Here is a 12,554-nt window from a genome sequence, read left to right on the forward strand (position 1 = left end):
CCCAAAGGCTGCACTAGAAAGCTTTTGTTTTGAGAGGTCCCTACATCTAAAACTTATTCTTTCATGTACACGGGACATGACCATTTCATAAAGTTAGTACATACCATGCTCTAACAAAGCTGACAAACCCTCGTGAGGTACATTTATGAAAATAAATGATTGCAAAACTCCTGAATTTTCACAGGCCTAGGCTTGAGAACAATAGGTGAAAATGTGAAGATTACTTCATTCATAAAAGTAGTACATGAAAAACTTTTTAGCTAGAAATATGACAAGGTGTTGGTAAACACTTGGTTAAGTATAAAGGAGTCTAGCTATGTCAAATGTGGCTTTGTTTATGAATCTTTGGAGTGCCATGACAGTTATATGGTGAGAAGATATTGGAACTATTGATTTTTTCCATTGGTGATTGTACCTTAATAGAATCTTTCTTTACAAAGCTCTTATTATTGGCCTAAAACACCTAAGGATTTAGGGATACAATATTAAGTTTTGTAATTATTCAATCAATAAAGATTGAATGCCTTAAACTAGTTGGGTTGTAAAATCTATTAGAGCTTGCATTGAGTGAATGGGTATTGAATCTCGTGTGTATTGGATTGATTTGAATGCCTCAAAGTAGGCAAGTTGCCAAATTGATAAGAGATTGCATTGAGCGAGTGGAAAAGTATCCTAGTGGTTCTAATATCGGTCTATCTATAACCAAGAAGGAAGGTGGATGTCAAATGGGTTCTTATGGATACACTAACAAAGATACCTCAACTCCATAACAATGTTCCACATTCTACCAATTCCACAATTTTCTCTAATTTAAGTCTTCTTTTTCTTGTTGATTAGAAGATCACTTAAGTTGGGAGCTCTTGTTGTTAAGATGAGAAAATTTGCTTGGAGGTGCCTCAACTTGTTGTACTAGAAACATTTCCGATTGGGACAATTTGCTTGGATGACCCAACTCAATACATTTGAAGCACTTACAGTGGGGACATTTTCTTGTAATGCTCTAAGTTGTTACACTTGTAACACTACAAATAACTTAGCTCTTTTAGGGTTGCTATTGTGGGACAAGTTCAACCACTTACATCAACTACTTGGGACATTGCAATTTAAAATGGTCTTATGTTTTGTAGCAACAAGGTTGTGCAAGTTGGGATTGCCTTGCAGGTTAGCCTTATGGTGGTTTACTTAGCAATCATGGACTAAAAAAGGTCATCTCAACCTCAAGTATGATGTAAGCACACATATTTGAAAAATAAAATCAGATAAACATACAACTTATTCAAATTAGATTACCTATCAAAGGTTGACACATGGATTCTACATAACATGATTTTGAATTTAGTTTCCTTGGATGTCTTTTGTTGCTTTGTTCATAAGCTTTTCCTTGGATATCTTTTATCACTTTGTTCATTAACTTTATATAATTGCACTTGATATCTCTCTTTGGGTTAATAACTACTATATTTGGAACAAGGCCAACCACTGCATTTGTATACAACTTCATTAGTATGATATATGACAATGAAACTAAGTTCATGAGGTAGAAGTACTCTACTAGGGAATCAACTATGACTATATACTTTCCTATGTGATAGATGTGCAAAAATCCTTCTCTTGTGTTGAGTTTTTTAGCTCAAATAAGTGCTATGCCTTTTCGACTTTTCATTTTTGTATTATGTTTATGATGATGTTAAGACATTTGATAACTTTGGATCAATAGAGTAGATAATTTTTTAATAATAGCAAAATCTAATATTAACACAAATGGATGAGAGGGAGTTGTGGATAGTCCTCCATGCCAATATAACAAAAGCTTGAATGCATGTCAACAATAAAACCATTCCAAAAGACTTCCAACATTTCAATGAGGGGATGGTTTTGACATTGTATTTTCATGTATAGATATCAAATTTGGCTGCATAGTATGAAGCAAGGGTACATGACACATCTTATTTATGCTAGAGGGGTGCACCATGTAAACCATTTATATAATGTGCATTCAAAGGTATTAAAGAAACCCCTTTTTCAATGTTGTTCTTGCATTTTGTATAGCTCTTCGATGAATTTTTGAGCCATTATCTAGACATCCATTGAGGTAATTTCAAGCTTCAAAAAAGCCTCTTGTTTTTCACAACATTTCAATATCCATTAAGCTATGTATTTGTAGTAGCCTCATAAATTGACAATTGTTATGCCTTTTTTTGGCTCCTTTGCCCATCAAAACAAGTTTAAAAGAATTTGCATCTATCAAATCATACATCTTGCTAAAGCAGATGTATGCTATTTTTCATTGAAATGACATATAACATACCTAGATTTCTAAATGATTTTAGGCTCAGTCCATATGAATGAAAGGCACTTAAGAAAACTCAATTCTCACATGGAATAGTGGGCATCTCATCAAATTTAGGCCTTGTTTCTCACGTTGAAGCATATTTGCTTCTCTTTCTTGCTCCTAGTTTTTCATAAGATCTCTTAGTTTGCATGTATGGCTTTAATTCTTCTAATCGATACACAATCTTCCTTTGGTCATCCATCTCTATCCACATGTGCATCTCCACATAATATATGCAATTATCTCTGTTTATTTGGGCACATGATGCTATGGTAATGGTGGTGGCTATTTTTTTACTTTTGGTGATTCATGCATTTAATGGCTTCATAAGAAGCCACCTCAAGATATGAAGACGTGTAGGAAGCTCATCTCTCTATTGTGGATTATGTATGGTTATAATGTATATTTGATGAAAGCATTATGCGAAAAATGAACCAAAATGAATGCCCCATAAAGTCATTTGTCAAGATATAAGCTTTCACAAAAATAGTTGTGAATGGTATAGGCTAAATATGTTTCCAACTCAAATATAAAGTAGATGGGACTCATATATTGGTGATGGTTAAATAGTGATTTAAAAGTTGCAAGATTTCATAGAGGGTACATGTAGGGAAATAGCCTAGCCTTATGTACCTACCCATGCCAATGAAGAGGATTGGTTCACAAAGTTTCTTATGAGAGAAAAGTTTGAAACTTATCCCCGTTTTAGCCCACTTGCCAAACTGAATAAACCTATTTCTCTTGTAGATTCTTGTCCCTTTCTATATTGAAACAAAGTTTGACCATTGCACACGCACACACGCACGCACACACACGCACACACACGCACACACACGCACACGCACACACACACACGCACACACACACACACACACACACACACACACACACACACACACACACACACACACACACACACACACACACACACACACACACACACACACACACACACACACACACACACACACACACACACACACACACACACACACACACACACACACACACACACACACACACACACACACACACACACACACACACACACACACACTCACTCACTCACTCACTCACTCACTCTCTCTCTCTCTCTCTCATACACACAAGTTAAATATGACCATTTTCTTCAATGGTGCTTTTTACATCTCCTCATCTTCATGGGCATGACCACAAAGTTACCACAATATTGGGTAAACTAGAGAGGAATTCAACATCCAATTTATACAACACTCGTAAGCATAATAGTTTTCAAGCACAATTCCAAGAGATTAGAAATAAGGTGAAGTAATTACAAGGGCATGCCTAAATGAATTATTATGGGGCAAGACTAAAGAATGTGTCAAAAGAGAATTAAAGTAAAAGGAAGGCAACATGGTTTAAGATATGATTGAGTATAGGCTTAACAAATAATAATCAAACCTTAAGAAAACAAATGTCTTGTGTGGTATAAATATTAGGTATTGTTGGTATATAGATTTTTTTCTAGAGAAGTAAGACATGTCATTCTTTGTTGAGCAAGCAATGATAGAGGATTCTTTGTTGAAGCAAGCATTTCTGGAATTGCTTGCTTTTACCTACTTCTACCTCATGCATTTTAAACTCAAAGGGATAGAACATCATGTTTGAGGATGTAAATCATTGGTATATCCACACAAGGAAACCCCAAGATGCAAGAATGCATAAGAGATGTGGCCAAATAATGATTGTCAAACTTCACTAAATGGAATCTAAGAGTAATATCATGCCAGGATCTGCATAAGAAGGCTTAAGAATAGGATAACAAATTACTATGTTACAATATTTTGAGTAGAAAACCTAAAGTACATTGAGATGCACTAACCTAAGCATTTGTAAGTGACTTTGATTCTAGTATTTGGCTAGGCCGCTTAACACATTCAAAGAAAAAAAGAAACATAGCCACAAGCAACTACCACATTGCATTTTGCCTCCTTTTGCATGCACGCACGCATGCGCGCGCGCACACACACACACACAAAGAGAGAGAGAGAGAGAGAGAGAGAGAGAGAGAGAGAGAGAGAGAGAGAGAGAGAGATATATATATATATATATATATATATATATATATATATATATATATATATATAAATGCCTACAAAAGGCTAAAATGACCTATGAGACCATGAGTTACAACCATTTGTAAAATGGTATGATTGTTTGGAAAAAACCTTGAGTAAAAGCTAAATGCTAAAAGAAAATCATAACTCATACTATCATAAGTGACAAGGGTAAGCTTCCCAAAGACTAAGCAAAAAATACAAGGAATAGGTCTAAGGAGATTGTGAAGATACATATCATTGCAAGAAAGCCCTCAAGCTGTTGCCATAGAGCCTCACTCTCCAGCCATGTCGAAAAATATGGGGAGCTCCAAGTAATAATCTCATGTATCCTTCTATGGATGCGTCATTGACACATTATTCAAGAACTAAGATATCTAGATTTACCAAATTCTATTGATTGATCAATCCATATCCCTCAAGTAGATGCAGACTAAGGTTGTGCTAGTGCCTCCTTAGTACTCCTACTAGATGCAAACTTAGATTGCTTTAAAGTTGTGTGGGTACTCCTCGTAAAGAAATATTTGAGCTATCTCTAGATAAGGCTAGTATTCTCTAAGAGCTCATATCTCCACAAGAAAGAGTCGGAGACATGTCCAATTAGTGTAATCCATGGATTCAACAATGGACCAATACCATGTCTAAAGCAATAGTTAAAGCAATGCTAAGGCAAGAAGATGTCACGTTGATTGAAGGGCCGACATGCATAGATAGCAAGAAGATGTCACATGGATTGAAGGGCCAATAGGCATATCTATGCATGCACAACTTCCACAAGCTATGTATGAATGATATGGATTGTGCAAAAGCCTCTATCACAACATTGACTATCTCATGTGGGACCAAGGACTCACATCTAATCATCCTAAAAATCATGGATATGAAGGGCCTCTCCATCCCTCACCAATCATCATATGTGCTACATGATTTGAGTGTGGTGATGGAGGCTGGGTCATTGTATCCATAAAATAATACATAAAATGATGTGGATGCAATTAACTATGAGCTCGTCCTGCTCGCCTACAGCGACATGCCCAAACAACTCGGATAGCCATGTGCACGCCCTTATAGTTCGTGTTTTGCCAGCCGACAGCCCCTTCTACATAATATTATCATTGCCTCCATCCTCAATCAATATTATCCCTACAATCAAACTCCTTGTTCATGTGCAACCCTCTTAGCAAGCACACATTTGGAGATTTTTTCTAGCTGACTCAATTTTTGTTCAATTTTGTTAACAAACTTGGGGCTTTTGTCTCATACCCCCAAATTTCACCCAAACATAGGGGATTTTGTTTTCGTCGTACAAAAATTTCACAGCTTCATGCCAAAAATTGGTGGCTTTTCATCTTCAAGCCCAAATTTCATCAACTAAATTTGGGGCTTTTGTGAAAATTTTCCAAATCCATCAAGGTTGGGGGAGCCAATTACACCTATGAAAAACTTGTAAACAACAACTGTCACAAATACCAACAATTTGCAGTAAGAAATGGCAGGGCAAAATGGTTTGCTCAATATGTTTGGGAACTCTGACAAATTGGATGGCACTAATCATCCCATGTGGGCATACATGGTGAAGCATGTCTTAGTTGCCAAGTAGCTTTGGGGTTATGTATGTGGTTCAGAGGTTAGATCTGTATGCTTGGCTACAAAAAATGCTACACTTTCATCTAGTTCATCCATTGTCACTAGTGGATCTTTCGCTCCAGTCCCTTTTGCACCTCCCATTATGGAATAATTGAGATGGGATGGGCATGATACTCAAGCTCATGCTTTGATTACACTCTTGTGCAAAATACAAGTTATCTTGCATATTCCGTCATCCACAACATCCAAAGATGAATGGGATAAGCTTATTTCATTGTATTAGGTGTGCAATGAGGCTTGTGTAGCCTATTTGCACAAACAACTTGAGATGAAGCATATGACAGAGGGTGATCCAATGTATGTATACATTGCATGAGTTAAGGACATAATGGAGCAACTCACAAATTGTGCACACTCCTCTATGCTACAGCTCTGATATTCCAACACAAGCTAGGGTTAGGTTTTCCCTATCCTCTAGTCCATTTACACCTCACCTTCCCTCATGCACCCTTGCTTACATAGGATTCTCATGCTGGAATTTTAACACCCCCCTCAATGCCAAGGTGGCATTGGATTACATAGCATGGAAATGTTCCCCTCCTTAATCAATTAGTGGGATGCCTTTATAAAGTAGGCTACAAGGATGTTAATGGAAAGATGATACATAGAATACTAAAGCGGTTATCAAGTGCTTTGGAGACATGGTTGGCCTCCAATTCTTTTGGTACTTTAGGGGAGTTAGGACATTTACCAATGATATATCCTGTTTTCTTACATTTGTTGCACTTCATCTTGTTGGGATATTTTTTTAGTAGTTGCTTACAACATGTCCCTTTTTATTGCAAAAGGGACATTTAGTAGAAACAATATGGACTAAAAGTTGTTCACAGGTTGTTGAGGTAGATGCTGAGCTAGTGCTGCCTTCCTTTTGATTTCTTTTCTCCTCATCCAGACAATGGTATCTTCTTTAGCAATTGGAGCTTGGAGGGCCATCAATCTCTTCATGTGGGAGATGAACTTTCCCAAAACTTCACCCTGCTTGTATTCCAAGGTGAAAGACTCTACCTTGAGAAAGATTTTTGAGTTCTTTTCTCTTACACTATACAATTTCTCAAGCTCATCCCACTTCTCTTTTGTAGTTGCAAGTTGATCAATGTGGTGGATTAAGGATTTATCTAGATGCAACATTATTATGGCTTGGGCTCTTTCATAATCTTCTACCTCTATTGGGTTGGATGGGTCAATGGCCTTGGTCCCTTTGATGAAGGGATATTAACCCCACTCCATCATTTTATATTTCACCAATACGTGCCATGGGTGAAAGTCTCCCCCATCAAACTTGTGGATTTGAGGTTTTACATCAATAAAGACCATGATAGGAAGGTCTTACCGATATTGCAAAGGGAAATGGCAATGACTAATCCTTTACAAGGCGGGCAATAAGAGCAGAAGCAAATGAAATGATGTTTAGATAAAATGAGTAACATCTTAAAAGAGATTAAGAAATTAGCAAGACAACATTTGGAGAGGAGACGAAATGGTCTGTGTGTATATCTGACACATAGCCTTACAATGGTCAAGAGAGAGAGTTGATGATAGTTAAGTAGTTAGTGAATATGCTTAAGGTTTAAAAACCTTCAAATCATTGTGAGAAGGATCGAAGCTTGCTTGGAAGTGAGCTATGGCGGAGAGCAAGAGCAAGAAGAGAGAGAGACACAAATGGAAACTCCAACAATCACAATGTGTGTCCGGGCCTTCCTTTATTCAAACTGTCACTAAAAGAATAAAGAATAAAGTGACGGTGACGGGTGCCCGCCACCTGTAGTGTGGAGTGGCGGGTACTGTCAGTGTAGTAATACATGGGTGGGTAGGTAGAGGCGCCTTTACCCCCAACGAGGTTCTTAATTTTATCCCAAAGCTGCCAAGCACTCTATGCTTCCTCAACCACATTGTAATGCACCTGTTCAGTGAGAGACAAGATGAGGGTGGACTTGCATAACTCATCAAGCTCATCCCATTCGTCATCAGTCATAGTTTCAGGCTGCTCGCCATGCATCCTTAGTGGCTTTATCTGCGATTTTTGCACCAATACTTGCCAAACTTGGCTCTTCCAATAGGCATAATTTGTACCATCAAGCTTAGTGATGTTGAAGATAGCACTGTTAGTGGAAGAAGAACCCATAATGTAGTCCAAAACAGTGCAGAAAGTTCAAAATTGCTTGATGTTTTCTGCTGTAAACAACCAAAAAATACCACCAAAACCAAGGAAAAATGACCACGAATTGATAGCTAATGATGTTGCCCACCAAGTACCATCAAAAGTACATAAACCCAGGATGATTCAGCATGAAAATTCCACATCAGTCTATACATAACTGCTTGCTGTAAGAAATTATAGCCAGGTACAATGATGAGAGCAAACCGTAGGCAAAATCAATGCACCAAGTCAACCACTGACTGTCAAAAGCATAACCAACATCAAGTGGGCATAAATTAGCATATGACAGTCATACAAACATCGAGCAAACACCCAAGCATGTCAAACGAATTTGTCAATAAGCCGGCACACCCCCTATGTAATAGGAAAAAGTGTACACGACACTGGCAAGACCTGACACAAAGAGGTGTATGCTCAGGGGGTGCAAAGCCCAAATCAGCCCAAGTACATGTATGCAGACGACGACATATTAACCATGCAACATCCTAGTGAAGAAGATCCTAGTCTCAGAAGACTCAAAGCTCAATAGCATAAACTACCTGCTCAATCTGTCAAACATCCAACGATGCTCCCACTAGCACAAAAGCCATATGGATCAATCCAAGAAGCTCAAGAAGGGCATATGAGAGCACCAGTGATGAAAGATCCAAGACCAGACATCAATAAGACATCATGAGCATATAGGCTCTATAGCCTCCAATTAAAGCATCCATAGACATCAACTATATCCCAAATAGAACTCTAGAAAGCTAAGAAATATCCCAAGTAAGTTCTCAGAAGCCAGGTGCAAGCCAAGACAAGGCACTAGTAGCAATTGGCTCCAAACAATGTAAGTAGCATGTAGTAGTGGCATAGGCCAAGCATGTCGAGACTGGTCAGACATAGGTAACATACATGCCATATGTACATCCAAGACGGAGCAACAAATGAATTCCAAAGCTGAGCTCAAGCTCAAATGAAGATCCGTTACCAAAGACAAGCTCGATGTCGTACCTCAAAGGTCAATACTTCATTGCATATCCCAAAGACAGCCTGAAACCAATAGGCATAACCAAACTGGAGATAAAATAACCTTTCAACCAAGGTAGCATAAATCCCAACCAAAAACGAAGTGTTCGCATCCAAATCAAGGCTCAATAGCTCTCAAATAGCATATTTGGGCATAAACCATGATGACCAAGCATCAATACATCTAACAGGACACTCGAATGTCAACAAAGAGCATTATGCATAAGTCGTCCCTGATAAAACCTTGTTGCCCAAACAATGTACATCAGTAAATCCCTGCATAAATCGAGCTATGGAAGCTCAAACCAAGTCCCAAAGCATCTCAAAACATTGGGCAAACACCCCCAAAGTATTTGGGCATCAAATATCAAGCCTCGGGAGCATCACATAAGCTAAGAACATGACATTTTCTTGTTGTAAATCAACTTAGATCTGTTGCAGAAAATTTTGTGATCAAAATTTAGCAGATTTGACATTCCCATCGCATCCAGAGCGTGCCAAAATCCCAAGTTAGACTCTTATCTTGCCTAAATCGGGTTTTGGATGCCCGAGATATGAGAAAAAATGGGATTTTTGAGCCAGATTTTGAAATAGGTGCAAAAAAAAGTGAGCTGACTGTGGGGCCTGTTAGTTATGTGAGGATAAGGGGGCAAATGGGGGCATAGAAGGTGCCCAATGAAGCCAAAGAACACCTGCAAAGAGCCTATGAGGGCCAGGGAGAGGCAAGAGATGAAATCTTACCTCGGGGGGAAGAAGCCATGGCTGGCATTGAAGCTCCAAGCTCTAGGTCTTCAATCCAAGCTGAAGTAATGCTGGGCCAAGCTCCATGATCAAGCTCTAATCCAAAGCTCTCATACCAGTTGAAAGGTGAGAAGGATCGAAGCTTGCTTGGAAGTGAGCTATGGCGGAGAGCAAGAGTAAGAAGAGAGAGAGACACAAATGGGAACTCCAACAGTCATAATGTGTGATCGGGCCTTCCTTTATTCAAATTGTCACTAAAAGAATAAAGAATAAAGTGACGGTGACGGGCGCCCGCCACCTCAGTGTGCAATGGCGGGTACTATTAGTATAGTAATACATGGGCGGCTAGGCAGAGGCGCCTTTACCTCCAACACATTGAGAACATCTAGCAAGTAGTGATAACTAGATTGATCAATAGTGTTTAAAAGTACTAATATCCAAGCTTAGTGAAATACTTGTGTTGGAATCGGATTGAATGATGGGCTTGAGACTCACCTTCGGAACGAAGCTCCAAGTGTTGAGCCTCCAAATTTGCAATGAACTTGAAGCTCACTTAGTCAGTGATTAGAATCATTGTTAATGACTTCAGTAATAAGAAAATTGAATTTTGGCTACGGTTGCCAGATAGGGTGACAGGTAGTGTTTAGCCCACAGTGGCCAGTAGAGGAGGAATTTTTGGAAACCCTTTTAGGTGGGGGTAGCCCACTTGGGAAGCTACCCTCCCTTCATGCACCCTTGCTTACATAGGGTTCTTTTGAGCTTCCCCCCCTCAAAGAACCGCACATGCAAGTTCCCTCGCATGTTAGAATTCTAACAATTATTAAAAGGAAAATGTTATTGAAGAATGCATAAAAAGGATGACGAGAAGAATGCATAAAAAGGATGACGAGTGAAAAAAGGAGATAACTAGGCATGAGTGTTGGTGAAAATTCAGCAAATGTGAAAGATGCAACATCACATCTAGCAAGTATGGACATTGGTCAATCTTATGCTTTTGTTATGCATTGTTTATATGAGCCTTTGTCACATTTAATTGGTTTATTAGTGGCTAAAAACCAACAACACATGGTATTTTGACAGTGGAGCTATCAAGCATATAGCATCCTTTCATGAATTGTTTGTATCATATGCAAATGTACAAAAGAGGGAGGATTCATTGTATGTGCAAATAATGCTTCGTATGCGATTCAAGGCATTAAAGATATTCCCATTATTGCATTAGATGGAAAAATGTTTGAAAAGATCTTGTATATGCATAGCATTAAAAAAACCTTTCTTTTAGTTTCAACCATTGCATGTGTTGGTTTTGTGGTCAAATTCCACATGGATCAATGTAGTGTCTATGACTGTAGTGATGGGGACGCCCTCATTGTCATTGGCACATTGCACAATGGCCTATATCAGCTTGATCTATATAAGAGGAGAGCATCGAAGAATGCATTTAAGGTTGATGCCACCATTATGGATGAGATTGAGTTATCGCATGCTTGATTTCATCATCTTCATTGGCAGTTTTCTTTGCTTGAGAAGCAAAAATATGGTGCTTAATCTCCCTCCATTGAAAGCACCAATTCATAGTGTATGGGAGAGTTGTGTACTTCGAAAAATGGATCGTGTCTATGTATGTTGTTAGAAATTACAACTTGTGTGGAGTGATGTTTGTGGACCCATGTGTGTCAAACCCATCAAAGGATATTTGTACTTTGTTACCTTCATTGATGAAATGATGCCATTGTTGGGCATATGCTTTGAGGCACAAATCAAAAGTGTTTGCATGCTTTAAGACCTTGGCCTTGGTTGAAAATGGAATGAATGCAAGTGTCAAGGGAGAGGGGCTGGGAGAGAGAAAGAAGAGAGAGAAGACTGGAGAGGAGAGGAAGAAGAAGAGCAGAAGAGAGAGAAAGACAGTTATGAGGAGAGAGAAATACTAGAAATGGAGAGAGAAAGACTGGAAGAGAGGGAGAGAAGACATGAAAGCTTGGAGAGCAAGGTGAAGGAGAAAGAAGACTTGTATTATTATCTGATAATGAAAAATTAAGTCTCTCTCACCTTATATACCAGCCAGTGTAGCTAGTATTTCCCCGTTATTAAGTCCCCCTCTCTTATAGCAAGATGATTATACTTTATATATATTGAGGGCTAGAATACATGTCACAAGAGTTTAAACTCTTTTTGGCTAGAAGGGGCACACTACACATCAATGTACTACACCGTACACATCCCAACAAAAGAGTGTGGCTAAAAGAAAGAATTGCAGTTTGATGGAAATGACACATTGTATGCTTTCACATTATAAGATGTCCCCAAAGTTTTGGCCTGATGCTATTATGTGCAGTATATGTTTGTAGCCCCACTAAAGCATTGCCTGACCGTACATGTTATGAGACTTGAAATGGTTGGAAAAACCTGTGTTGTCACACATTCGCGTCTTTGGTTGTTAGACATATGCTTTGGTGTCACAACCTCGTAAATTACAAGACAAGATTGTCAAATGCATTTTTATTGCTTATAGTGCAGAAAGTAAAGGGCATTGCTTGCCTCCAAGAACAATATTTTTGTTAGTAGAAATGCAGTATTCACCTTCATGGAC

The sequence above is a fragment of the Lygodium microphyllum genome, chromosome 29 (assembly GCF_053477565.2).
Source record: "Lygodium microphyllum isolate KBCC chromosome 29, Lygodium_microphyllum_v1.1.10, whole genome shotgun sequence".
NCBI lineage: Eukaryota > Viridiplantae > Streptophyta > Polypodiopsida > Schizaeales > Lygodiaceae > Lygodium > Lygodium microphyllum.